The sequence below is a fragment of the Delphinus delphis genome, chromosome 11, assembly GCF_949987515.2.
Source record: "Delphinus delphis chromosome 11, mDelDel1.2, whole genome shotgun sequence".
Classification (NCBI taxonomy): Eukaryota; Metazoa; Chordata; class Mammalia; order Artiodactyla; family Delphinidae; genus Delphinus; species Delphinus delphis.
The window spans coordinates 64761044-64774108 of NC_082693.1; the positions used below are offsets into that span (position 1 = coordinate 64761044).

General features: G+C 35.4%; 1 protein-coding gene across 3 annotated transcripts in view; it reads right to left on the reverse strand.

Annotated features, from left to right (window-relative positions):
* LIN7A (lin-7 homolog A, crumbs cell polarity complex component) overlaps nt 1-13065 on the reverse strand; it is a 399161-nt gene that overhangs the window by 314062 nt on the left and 72034 nt on the right. The window contains exon 2 of one of the 3 annotated variants that reach the window (XM_060025318.1): nt 614-691. The exons of 1 other annotated variant lie outside the window; for it this stretch is intronic. The gene's annotated coding sequence lies outside the window, so the exon portion shown is untranslated. Of the gene's footprint in view, nt 1-613; nt 710-13065 lie in introns of those variants that run through there. One more of the 3 variants, XM_060025319.1, reaches the window with a different exon arrangement.

Genomic DNA, 13065 nt, shown 5'->3' on the forward strand with positions numbered 1-13065 from the left:
ACCTTTAGTGTTTTACTCTTCATTGAAAGAATTACTAGTTGCTTTTTAAAAGAAATGTTCAAACTATGGACATCAGGCCAAAGTAAGCATGTGTAGAATTTACATACTCAATTTGGAGTTAATCAATAAAATCAGATTTTGAAAATTATTTTGACAATTAAGTTCACAATAGCACATTGTATAGATTTTCTATATTTAAGTATTAGCATAGAGTACCAAAAAACTAATAAATATTTTTTCTATTTAACACATATTCTCTGATCTAGCATCATGAATAGATAAAGTTAAATTGCTTGAGTTGCTTGAGGACTATCCATTTAAAAAAGTTATTTTCTAAATTAATTAATTAATTAAATAAATTAAATAAAATAATACGAGTGAATGAACATAATGGATAATGCCTTAAGAGAAAGAAACAAGAAAAGGAAAAATTTTTTTAAACCAAAAAGAAGATAAAAAGAATTTTAGAGAAATGGCAAACATAAAAGATAGGCAAAAAAGAGTCAGGACAGCTCTGAAAAGAGTAATATAAATACGTATAAGAATCTATTATACCATAAAAGTGACATTTCAAATCAGTGGGACAGATTAGTCAATAAATTGTGATACATACATGTTGGGGTATAACTATTTCTCTGGAAGGATCCACAGCACGGCAAAAGCAGATGTCTCTGAGGAGGGAAATGTGTGGCTGGGGAACATGGGGAAAAGAGTGAGTTTTCATTGAATTCCCCTGTGTACCTTTTCTAATGTTCTGTCACGTGATTCTATTACCTCTGAAGTTCGCCTGAGTTCAAACCCCAGTTCCCCCAATTGCTAGCTCCTAATCTTGGGCAAACTCTTCACACTCTCCAAGCCTCTTTATCTGTGAAATAAGGTCAGTAACTTAGCCTGGTGCTGCCTGGCACAGAATAAACTCTCAATAAATGGAGATTATTAGTGAAAACAAAAAAAGTTATTTTCTAGGCAAAGGCAGGATGGTTCTAAATTATTTTTTTCTGTTATATTGGGGGAAGCCCTTGAAATCACTGATTTGTGGTTAACTATATTCCTAATAATATGTCTTTTGAAGGGACTATCATAGGTCTTCCAAATGATTAGATTGCTTCCTTATCTTCAAATAGACTGAAAAAGATATTTCCTGAGGATTAAATCAGGGTCTATCACTTCACTTCTAGCATCAGAGACCCAGGGTATCAGTGATACCTTATTCCAACATGATGTGACACAACCCTTGCGAAATATCAGTTTCTCTTTCCGTAAGATTGCCAGTGTGGCTTAATGTGGCTTAGAACCATCATTTTATAACTAAGCATTTTGTCACAGATTTGAAATGCTTCAGATGACAGCTTTGGATTTCCTTGCTTAAACTTTTTAAAGCAATCTCTGCAATGAACTGTGCGTCAATTTTAGATGTATTCTTGACATAGACTTGTCCTTGCATTTCAAGCTGCACCTTACAAGCTACACATTTTCTACCTGGGAGACAGTTATTTACTTGGGAAATATGTTTATGGTGTAGACTATTTTTTTCCTTTATATGTAGGAAAACCTTGTTTTCTTCCTTATTATACTGATTTTTTTCCTCCCAATATACAAATGAACTGCCATTCTATTGTATTGCTCACTGTGATTTCCCAGATGTTAGGCTAACTCTCTTACTGCTTTTGGGTAGTTTCCAAAATACAATACTTGAATTAAATGTGTCCCCAGTAGATTTTACCCTTTAACTGTGTCCTTCTCTCTTTTTTGTACTGCTATTATATAGAATCCCTCAATGACTTTATTATATTTCAGAGCATGACTGTTATTTCCTGCGATTTTTGTCTTTTCACTTGAAATATAGTTTCTTATTTCTCTAGCATTTTTAGGATTGAAGCCCATTAGTTACATAGGCAAAAGCTGCAAACATTACCAAACAACACATTTTAGTATGGTATATTATCATGAAAGAATAAACATATTTAGAACTCCTTCTTCATTTTATTCTGCTTTGTTGGATCTATATGGTAAAATAATTTCTACATCTAAATATGTAACTTATGGTCATCCAAATATAATAACTTTTCAAGTGTTCTACCAAATATTTTAATATTCTGTTTTATAATAGTTTTAGATTTACAGAAGAATTACAAAAATAGAACACAGAGTTCATATATACCCCAAACCTAGTTTCCAATACAAGCAATTGTTGATAGCTTACGTTAGTGTGATATATTTGTTACAATTAATGTGGCAATAAAATCCTAACATTATCATTAACTGAAGTCTATAGTTTAAGATTTCCTTAAGTTTTTTTCCTGGTACGTGGGCCTCTCACTGTTGTGGCGTCTCCCGTTGCGGAGCACAGGCTCCGGACGCGCAAGCTCCGTGGCCATGGCTCACGGGCCCAGCCACTCCACGGCATGTGGGATCTTCCCAGACCAGGGCACGAACCCGGGTCGCCTGCATCGGCAGGCGGACTCTCAACCACTGCGCCACCAGGGAAGTCCAAGATTTCCTTAGTTTTTTACCTAATGTTCCAGAATTCTGTTCCAGAATTTCTGTTCCAGAATTCCATCCAGGAAACCACAATGCATTTAGTAGTTACGTCTCCTTAGCCTACTCTGGGCTGTGACAGTTTCTCAGGTTTTCCTTGTTTTTGATGACCTTGACAGTTTTGAGGCATATTGGTCAGATATTTTGTAAAATATCCCTCAATGGGGATTTGTCTGATATTTTTCTCATAATTAGACCGGGATAATGTATTTTGTGGAGAAAGACCAGAGAGGCAAAGTATCATTCTCATTATATCATATCAAGAGTACCAGGGCTTCCCTGGTGGCGCAGCGGTTGAGAGTCCGCCTGCCAATGCAGGGGACACGTGTTCATGCCCGGGTCCGAGAAGATCCCACATGCCGTGGAGCGGCTAGGTCCGTGAGCCATGGCCGCTGAGCCTGCGCGTCCGGAGCCTGTGCTCCGCAACGGGAGAGGCCACAACAGTGAGAGGCCCGCGGACCACAAAAAGAAGAAAGGGAAGAATTAGAACCAAGGAAAAATATGAGCCAGATTGATCTCTCAGAACATTTTAAGTTCATTGCTGAGCCAGGTACTCTCCCTCTGTATCAATTCTGTCTTTTCCAGACCAGTTTTTTGAATTATTCCCAAGTTTTAAACCCTCATATTCATAAATCCTTCTATGAGTTTATAATTTTGGATGCTAAATCCATTGATCAAAGTTTCCGTTACCAAGGCAGTCCAGCTGTGAAACAAGGTTACTTGTGTGGTATATATTTCTTCCTTAAAACTGTTACAAGTCATGGTAATCAGTAGAGAGCTGGAGAAAGATAAAGTATTACAGGTTAATCACACAGTATGCCTTATATGGGACATAAGAACTCTCCTGTTACTGATTTTACTAATTGTTTCTAATTGTTCAAAGTTCATTCTCCAAAATAATATGATCTTTCTTAGACTGGTGTCAAATGAAATAAATCTCTCTACCCACTATGCCATTGATCAGTGATATAAACCTACAGTGATGTATTTAAATGATACACCAGTTCATATAACTATTCATCATTCACTATATATGCTCTGGTTCAAGGAAGAAGTCTGTGGAAAAAAGGACTAGAGTAGTAGATTGGAAAAGGTGGGTAAAAAGGTTATATTGTTAGACTTTTTGGTTCATAGATAATATTCCAGAGGATATTAATAATAATATTAATACTATAATTGATATTACTAATGGAAATGATATAATATATATTATATAATATAATAATGGACACAATAATAGATGTGTCCATCAGTCAGGAATACAGAAACCACTCTAGATATTTCAAGTGTAAAGGGATTTAATGCAGAATTAGTTACAAAATTGTTGGAAAAGCTGGGTGAACCAAAGAGTACAGTGCTTTATCCATTGATCCAGAGCTGGCACCATTCCTGCCTTGAAGCCCAGCCTTGCCACTACTCTGATGGAGGCTATGTCCCTGCTGTTATTGCAGATGAGTGGGAACCTGGGAGCCACACTCCCACTCCCATAGAAGAGACTATGTGACACTACTGCTACTACTTCTGCTGAAGGCATCTCCAAAGGCAAGGAAAGATGGCATCTCTCTTCCTCTTGCTTTCCAAAATTCTGTACACAACTAAAAAGGGAAATATATCGGTTTGCAGGATACTACTTCTAAAGTTCAAAAGTGAATGAAGGAAGGCAAGAATAGAGCTTATTCCAGGAGAAAAATTACCAAAATACATACAATATGATGGGTACCATTTTAACTATTTTCGGATAGAAGGATATTAATTTAGTTCTCATAACAATCCTGTGTGGTAGGTATGCTTTATACCTATTTCACTGATGAGGAAACTGAGACATAAAGAAGCTAGATAATATCAACTTGATATAGCTATTAAGAGGTGGAATTAGGATTGGAACCCAGGCAATATAACTCTAGAGTTGATACCTGTAATCACTGTACTACAATTCAACAAGCACAGGTGCTCTGGAACCTGTTTCATTTGTCCAAAGGAAAAAGCTAATTTTTTCCAAGACCCCCTTCCAAGTATTTCTGATACATACCTGCCCAGGTATTTCATATGGCCTGATCTTCTCTTGCCACTGGTATTGGCCACATTTGATCAACATAGCTCCTCCTTTTTGTATAACCAACAATTTCAATGGTGAGTAATTTCTCTTTCTGGCCACATTCCCTTGAGCCACTGCTACTATCACTGTTCTGGCTTCAGCATGAGGAAAAACACTGGCCTTCCCCATTTTCTCTATGCATAATATGAATACTTCACCCAAACAACAAAGAGACTCTCTCTTTAAGTTCCCACAACACAGCTAAATATGAAGCTACCACTTGGCTGGATTTTACTGAAGGCTGAAGATAAAAAAAGGATTTGAAAATACAGAATAAATTATAATTACAACAAAATAAGGTTGCTTTTGGAGTGTGCCAGTCCAGGCCCATCCCTGAAGAGTCGCAGTCATCGGGCACCTCCTGGCCTGGTTTCAGACCTGCCTCTAAATGGCCGGGGCCAATTTCCTCTTACCACATGGCATGTTTTTGAGTCTGTCTCTATTCATCAGCCTCCTGGCTCACTGCCCAAGCTCCAGTTAGAGAAGAAGTCCCTCTCAAGACTGAATTTCCCAGCTTTTGTTTCTTTTCCCTTACTAAGAGAAAGTATCCAAAACTTGGGATGCAAAAGAATGACTGCACGTCCTTTCCATGACATACTTTAGTACCATTTAACAGGTCTGCTCAAGGCTTATCTAATTCTCTAAGAGGATTCGGTTTTGTCTGATTAACTATTTACTACTGACAAAGTTCCACACTCCATGTAGTTAAATGTTAAGCTTTAGAAGACTGTTAAACTGTAAATGATTTTTGTCCATTTGAGATACAAATGATTTCTGTCTGATAGAAAAGGTAACCCAAAAGGTTACATTTTATGGTCCTGGAGTCTATTAAACAGTTTTGTATTTAATTTAGCAATGTCATTTCAGCATTTTTTTTTCTCTCTGTAGTACATACTTTGTTCTTTCTTATACTCCATTGAACCAGCTTAACATTTGGCTTAATCCCTCACTAATGTTTTTGACTTGAGCTTACTTTATGTTTCTGTGAGTTATATTTTTAAATTTTAGAAAATTATACTTTGATACTCTGATTGGCTTCTTCACAAGGTTAGTAAAAATAGAAATGTCTACTTCCTTCAGAGCAAGTCTGAACTTGGAAAACATTACAAATGTAGGTCCATATACAATAAGACTAAATATTTGAAACTTATAAATTATGACTACAGGCTATTAAATGAAATATATTCTTCCCTTCTACTTTGACAAATATCACTTCATAATAAACACATTGAAAAATATCTATTAGGCTTTGGTAATGTTTATTACCGAAGGTCAGCAAAATTCCAAAAATGAACAAATTCAAATATTACGTCACATACTCGTTAGTCTATTGAAAAGAGTAAAGTATTTGGATGAGTAATAAAGCAAAGCAAATTATAAATTATATATTTATTTCATATAATTTAATTTTTTAGCCCTCAGCAAAATTACTCATTACACTGTTATAATCAAGGTTTTCACATAATTTGTATTCTATTGACAATATTGCCATATTAGACCTTTGCTGAATATTACAGTGCTTAAAATATGTTTATTTGCTTTAAAAACTTCAATTTGGAAAAATTTATCTGGAACTGTTTATAAAGTTATAATGCAGTACTTGGAATTAGTCTATAAAGTTTCATGTTCAAATATTTGTAATGGGGGTAAGACTTGAAAAATTAACATTTCACTGAAACTATTTCAAAAATACTTAATTTAATTATATTAATATAATTTTATATTACTTATATCAAGATTTTTCCCATTTAATACTGCACCATCTATAACCATACATGTTTCTTTGAGTTGTTTCATTGCTAGGATATTATAAGGAAAATGTAAGGTAGTGATATATGCCTTGCACAGTTTGCTCAGCTCTATTCCATCAAGACCATACCTTGAATTTATAATAGCCAGAAAACAGTATCTATAGAACTTAGTTTCAGTATTAGTTGTCTACGAATCTTCTCCTTTATAATAGTTATGCAAATATTTTAAATTTTCTTAATTTCTTCATTTTATTAGAAATTCAATTTTGTTGCATATTTTACACAAAGTTTTTTAAATTAGAAAAATCATTTTCTCTAAATTTTGAAATAGTGTATTTTAAACGGTCAAAAATTAAAGTATCTAAATTAGTTTTGTTTACCTTTATAAGTATTTGTTAACACTATCAATGTCAAGCAAAAGTTCATATCAAACAACAGCAGATAGCACAAATTCAAAATTGATTTCATTTTCTGTCAAAGACCATAGTTTGCTATTTTATTGTTGGTTATTTAAAGATTGTTTTAATATTTTTGATGCTTTATCCAATTATTTATACTAAGCCAAATGGAGATTTTTAATACATGATGAACATTTTCTGCAATTAATTTTGTGCAGCATATACACACAATTTTGAGCATCAACTATATAAAATTACAGATTCTAAAAATATTAATAAACATTGAAACCTCAAATTCCCATCACAACAGTATAAAAATTTTATACTATTTCAAAGATACAATTCCATACTCATACACATCCCATGAGATTCTCAGACCTATTATGGAATTGGTCAAAGAAGATAGAAAAATTCTGTGCTTAAGACAAATTCTTAAGAATTTGGGCTTTCTGGGGCAATGTATGGACTAATTAACTTTATTTAACAAGATAATGGTTTGGTATAATATTTGGATAACATGTGAAATACAGAAATTCCACAAATCTTTCCCCAAACAGAGCAAGACCTTCAAGCCTTCCCTTTACTCAGCATTCCTTGTGTTTAGGGTGTGGTTTCATCATTCAGGTTTTATTTGAGAACCTTGTTGTTTTCCTTAACTCCTCTAGTGTATCTTGTTTTAAAAGCATGTAGTAGACATTTCCACAGTGAGTCTGAGAATGGTGATAAGGTGGGATTTGGTATTTATTCCACCAAATATCTTAAAAAAATTTTCCACTATACTGATATAGCTGAAGGCTTTTTTTTTTTTTGCAGTTCAAAGTAGAATATATAGCACAGATAAATTTTTTTTTTTTTTTGGGCCACATTATGCAGTTTGTGGGATTTTAGTTCCCCAACCAGGAATTGAAACCAGGCCCTCGGCAGTGATAGCACAGAGTCCTAACCACTGGACCACCAGGGAATTCCCCATAGCATGAATAATTATTCTGGGTGTTTGGCCATATTGTTGAATGTACATATTTCTTCTTTAGCAACACATTTAGGGCTATTTCATGAACTCGCCCTTGAAATTACTAATTTCAATAATGTATTCTATTTTTAGTCTTTTAACTAAATAAAATAGAAAATTTTAACCACTTTTTGAAATTTCTATTAAATCTTACTAAACATTTTTACACTAGTAGTTGTAGCAAATACTACTATTCTGCTTTCTAGAGTTTAGTGTCCTACTAGGTGCCTATGTGAGGGTTTGGTATTACACTTCACACATATTAGGTCTAGACCAGCACTGTCCAATAGAAATATAATGTGAGCACATACGTCATTACAAATTTTCTACTTGTCACAATTTAAAAAGTAAAGATAAAAGATGAAATTAATTTTAATAATGTTTTAACTAACATACCCAAAAACAATGTTATTTCAACAAATAATCAATATAAAAGATTATTACGATATAATACATTATTTTGTCAACTCTTTGAAATCCAGTGTTTACACCTATAGCATTTTGGAACAGCCTCATTTCAAGTGTTCAATGGCCACTTTGGCTAGTGGCTACCATGTTGACAGTGTAGGTATAGACTGACTTATACTCAAATTTAAGAGAAATATGAATTGTTTTATATTGTAAAATGTTTTTCAGTCTCCATTAGTGACTGTCACAACTATTGCACAATATGAAAGTACCTCAGAAACTATGAATTGGAACAGGAAGCAAGAAAATGGACATTCAGTATGACTGGGAAATGGTACTTTGTTAGGCAAGATTCTACTGCATACCTAAGAGAGTGAATTCAACAAGTTAGTTGCCTTCTATCTTTTCCCACTCGAATCATCCCTGTGCTTGGAAGCGTAGTCTGTCTCAAACTTCAGCAGCAGTACAACACATAAACCTCCACACCTACTAACAGCAGTTGCCTTTGTTTTGAAGACACAGGGCAAGCGATGTGAAGTAGCCTTTCCTGGGGCCTGACCAGTGTTTGCGATATATAGATTCCCTACAAATGGCCCATCATTTAATTCATAGTTAAAGGTCAGATTTCATCATCTTATAAGACCAAGACTCAGCTCTTTTTATTTCATAAGTAACTTCCCAAAGAAGAACACACAATCTTTACAAAGGCAAATACTTTGCCAGTGCAGGGCATCTTGCTGTAAACATTCAAAACAAAACAGAAAGAGAGAAAGACATTTTGGGCAAAGGAAAGAACAAGGAGAGTTCTGATTAAAAAGGTCCAAATAATTGCACCAGTTTCCCTCAAGAACAAAAAACAGGAGGCAGAGTGCTTGCTTTATATATGTGTAACTGAATAGCCTAATAAGGTATTTCCCCTTCCCCAAGAAAGCAATCTATGTTTTAAAGGACTATTTGAATTCCATCACTTTCTCCCAAGTTCCTTTCCAAGCCTCTTTTTCTAATTTTATCTGATGTCAGAATAAAAGAGTAACATTTTTCCAAATTGAGATCTAAAATGGCTAATGAATATTTTTTTATTCATTCTTCATATATTTTATATTACATTCACTCCATCCCAGCCACTACTCTAGATGCTGAGGGTTAAAGTGCACAGTCCATGCTTTGGTCTTTTAAAGGATATATGTCATAGTCTGGCTTATTTATTTGCCCAAGTGAAAATATTTTTGAAGGCAAGGTGCCTTGGGGACACAGAAGAAGGATCTATTAGACAAGCAAGTATAGCATCCATTCCCAGTGCTATTTCTCCAGAGTAATGAGAATTAAATTCAATTCCCTATATTAATCTGCATTCATTTTCTGACTGTTGATGACCTTGAAACCATGAATAGCCAAAATTTCACAGGGAGGGGGCGTGGAGAGCCCAGCTGGGACTCCCCTCCAATAATATACTAAAGCCATAGAAGAATCAATTCAACCCAGTTACAGCCACATTTTTACAATCCTCACAACTGTCCCCATTGCACACAACTGTTTATTCTGCTGGAAAGATCAATGGATTATCTGTTTTTTCTGATAACTTACATCATTACTCTTCTCTATTTGTGAGTAAAATGGTGGATTAAAAATAGCACAATTAAGATTGAAGATAACACAATGGCTTTTAAAATTTAATGTGAAGAATATAATTTGTTAACTCTAGATAGCCTCTGATTTAACTGTTTAGAGTTGTAACACAGGGTAGGAGGATATGGGTGTGTTTCTGAATCTAGGCTCAACAGACCAGAAAATGTGCTAGTGAGTGCTGGCACATGAGGACTTACTAGAGTGATCAGAAATAACAAAGTCAAGAGGAAATCAATAGCATTTATTCTGAATCACCTGAATCAGAGGATGTGTTAAATCACTGATTCTTTTATTGAAATATGTTGAATATATTTATGAAATTTTATCTGAATTAAAGTATAAAAATCTTATTAAATGTTCATTCTATAGTTCCTCAATAAAAATCAATATTAGCCACTTTTTTTTTTTTTTTTTTTTGCGGTACTCGGACCTCTCACTGTTGTGGCCTCTCCCATTGCAGAGCACAGGCTCCGGACGTGCAGGCTCAGCAGCCATGGCTCACGGGCCCAGCCGCTCCACGGCATGTGGGATCTTCCCAGACCGGGGCACGAACCCGTGTCCCCTGCATCGGCAGGTGGACTCTCAACCACTGCGCCACCAGGGAAGCCCATAGCCACTTTTTAATTTATGTATTCTTTCAAATCAGTATATATACTCATTCAAGTATCCCAAAGCATGCTCACATATATTATTCCATTTATCTTCATAGTAGCCGCTGCGAGATACAGAGGGGTTATTATTATCACTTCCTGGGATACTTGAATGAGTTCCTTGGAAATAGGAAAGCGAGGGAACCATAGGTTAAATGAATAGAGAGGCAAGCATAAATTGATCTATAGCTTCAAAGCCCTGCAAAATAAAATCATGCTTAGTTTACAATTTATTTTTAGAAATTATAGTTTCCCAGGTGTTTTAAAAGCAATATTTATCACCTTAGACTTTATCTGATAATTGTAAAATGTAGTGGCTTTTCAATTACCCTAGAGATTCATATTTTATTTCTGGAGATATACTCCATATAAGAAAATAATGCCGGAATGATGTATATCTAAATATTAATACGATCTTGGTCAATAATTAACATATGAAAAAATTCAACAATTTCCCGTTATGCATGAATACTTGAGTAATTAATTTATGGATAAATGTCAAAAATGCAATTCACATTTCCCAGTACAACTTTGCTATTCTAAACATACCTTGCATAATCATTCACTTTCAAAAGCGTCATATTGAGAGATTTCATGAGGATGTAAAATGGCTAATATACAATTCAGATCACTTTTATAACCTTGGTGCAAATGAAAATATAGGAGAAAAAAAGTCCATTATGCTTTAGTTACAAAAAGAAACAACAAAAACCCACACAATAAATAAGACAGTCTCTCAGCCTTGCCTTAATAGACCGTCTGCTCTTGTGAAGCAACCCTTGGGGAATGGATTAATTTATGTCCTAGCCTAAGGGGGTATGCCACAGAGGCTCTCAACCTGTGTTCCAGCGTTTGGTTCTTCCCTTCATCTCCTCCCAGTATTGACGTTATCTTTTCTTTGCTGATCTTACCATATAAAAAGCTTTAAAAAATATCAGAGGCAAGATGATAGAATCCTTTGTTTACTTTCTTTCTTTGTCCTTTCTTTTCTATCCTTTTTATTTTATCAAAGAGGTTGTGCATGTATAATTCGAATATGGTTACAGCACAGAATTCTCCATCTCTTAAATTTGCCTGTAGAAAGGGATTCTGTAAATATGCACCTTTAACCTTTTATGAGTTTGTGTTTACTTGTCTTATGGGAATATACACACTACTCTCCTGAACTGATAAACTATAACCACAGCCATGGAGCCTCCATGTCTATGTCCCAGTAAATGCTGCAGAATGACCTGAACATAACTGAAGAGTGTATATAAGGGCAGAGGTTGATGCCCTGGTGAAATATTCCAGCTGGATATGTGAGGGCAACAGGGATGAGTAGCCACCAAAAGCACTAAATAAATTGTGGCTACCTTTTCCTTTTTTCCATCAGTTTGTAGGTGTCAGCTGAATGATTGCCTAGCTTTTGGAGAGTCATCCTCTGCATTAGCATGCGCGAAAAGTTCAGAGGGAGACTTCTTAACTTTCCATGCGCTGAGACTCAATAACTGCCCTCCTAGATGCCAATGAAAGACTCAAATCCACTGTGCATTAAGTCTTGCTGACCACTTAATCCACACACTGTTAGTTTTTCTAAATGACTGTTTCATTTGCTGTCAACACAGAACAAGATATCTTTGGTACTCCAAGGCACTTGAACTTTTTTTCATTGACTCTTTTAAAAATTTGGTTCTGATTAGGATCATTTGCCTTTTCATATCTGTCAGTAAAAGCACTGTGATAAAAATGAGCATGTTTAGTGAATATAATATTGATGATATTTTCAGATCTGAAATGAATTGGCTTTACACGTTCTCCATGCCTGGGGCATCGCTCAGAGCCAAAGGCAGAGTCAGATTGCAGTGTGATTCACCACATTAAACCCCGCCCCCCCCATCTTATTCTGATAGAAACTGATGTGACCAGATTTGGATCAGGCCTGACTGTTGGAAGGGGGTATGGTGTGAGTAGTAAAACAGGAGCTGAACAGGTTCTCTGGAGTCAATTTGGTCATAGTTCTTCCCCAATTCACTAATATCTTGGAGGGCAGTTTTCTGTCTTCTACTATTTTTGTTTCTGTTTTGCTTCCACGTGTGTACTCACCTGGAAGAGCCCAGTAATAAGTGCTAAATCACACTAATTAAGTAAGGAGTCTTTGCTGACCACCCAATCTAAAGTGACCCACCCCAGGCACTGCCTAGTCCAATAATTGTTTATCCAACATTTTCTAGTTCATTTGGTTTTTTGTATATTATTTGGTATCCCCATGATGGCAGGGCCCCCAGTACTTGGAAAACTACCTGAACTCCTATCATCATAAAGTAAATATTTGTTCAACAAATAAATAAATGAAGAACGCTAAGGTTTTTGAGGGTTTCCTCTCCAGGAAAGTAATTATTGTTGTCAGGCTGATGTGTTTAGTTTAGAACTATAGACACATCCCTAGGAAATAATGAAACAGTTCCGCTCCTTGAACATCTCTGATTTTCCTGCAGCAAGAAAAAGGAAACCAGAATGACCCAGACTCCTACATTTCTTAAAATCTGTGAGTAACTACAGCTAACTTTTAGTACTATGAAACAGAAACCAAAGGAACGCTCGACTATGT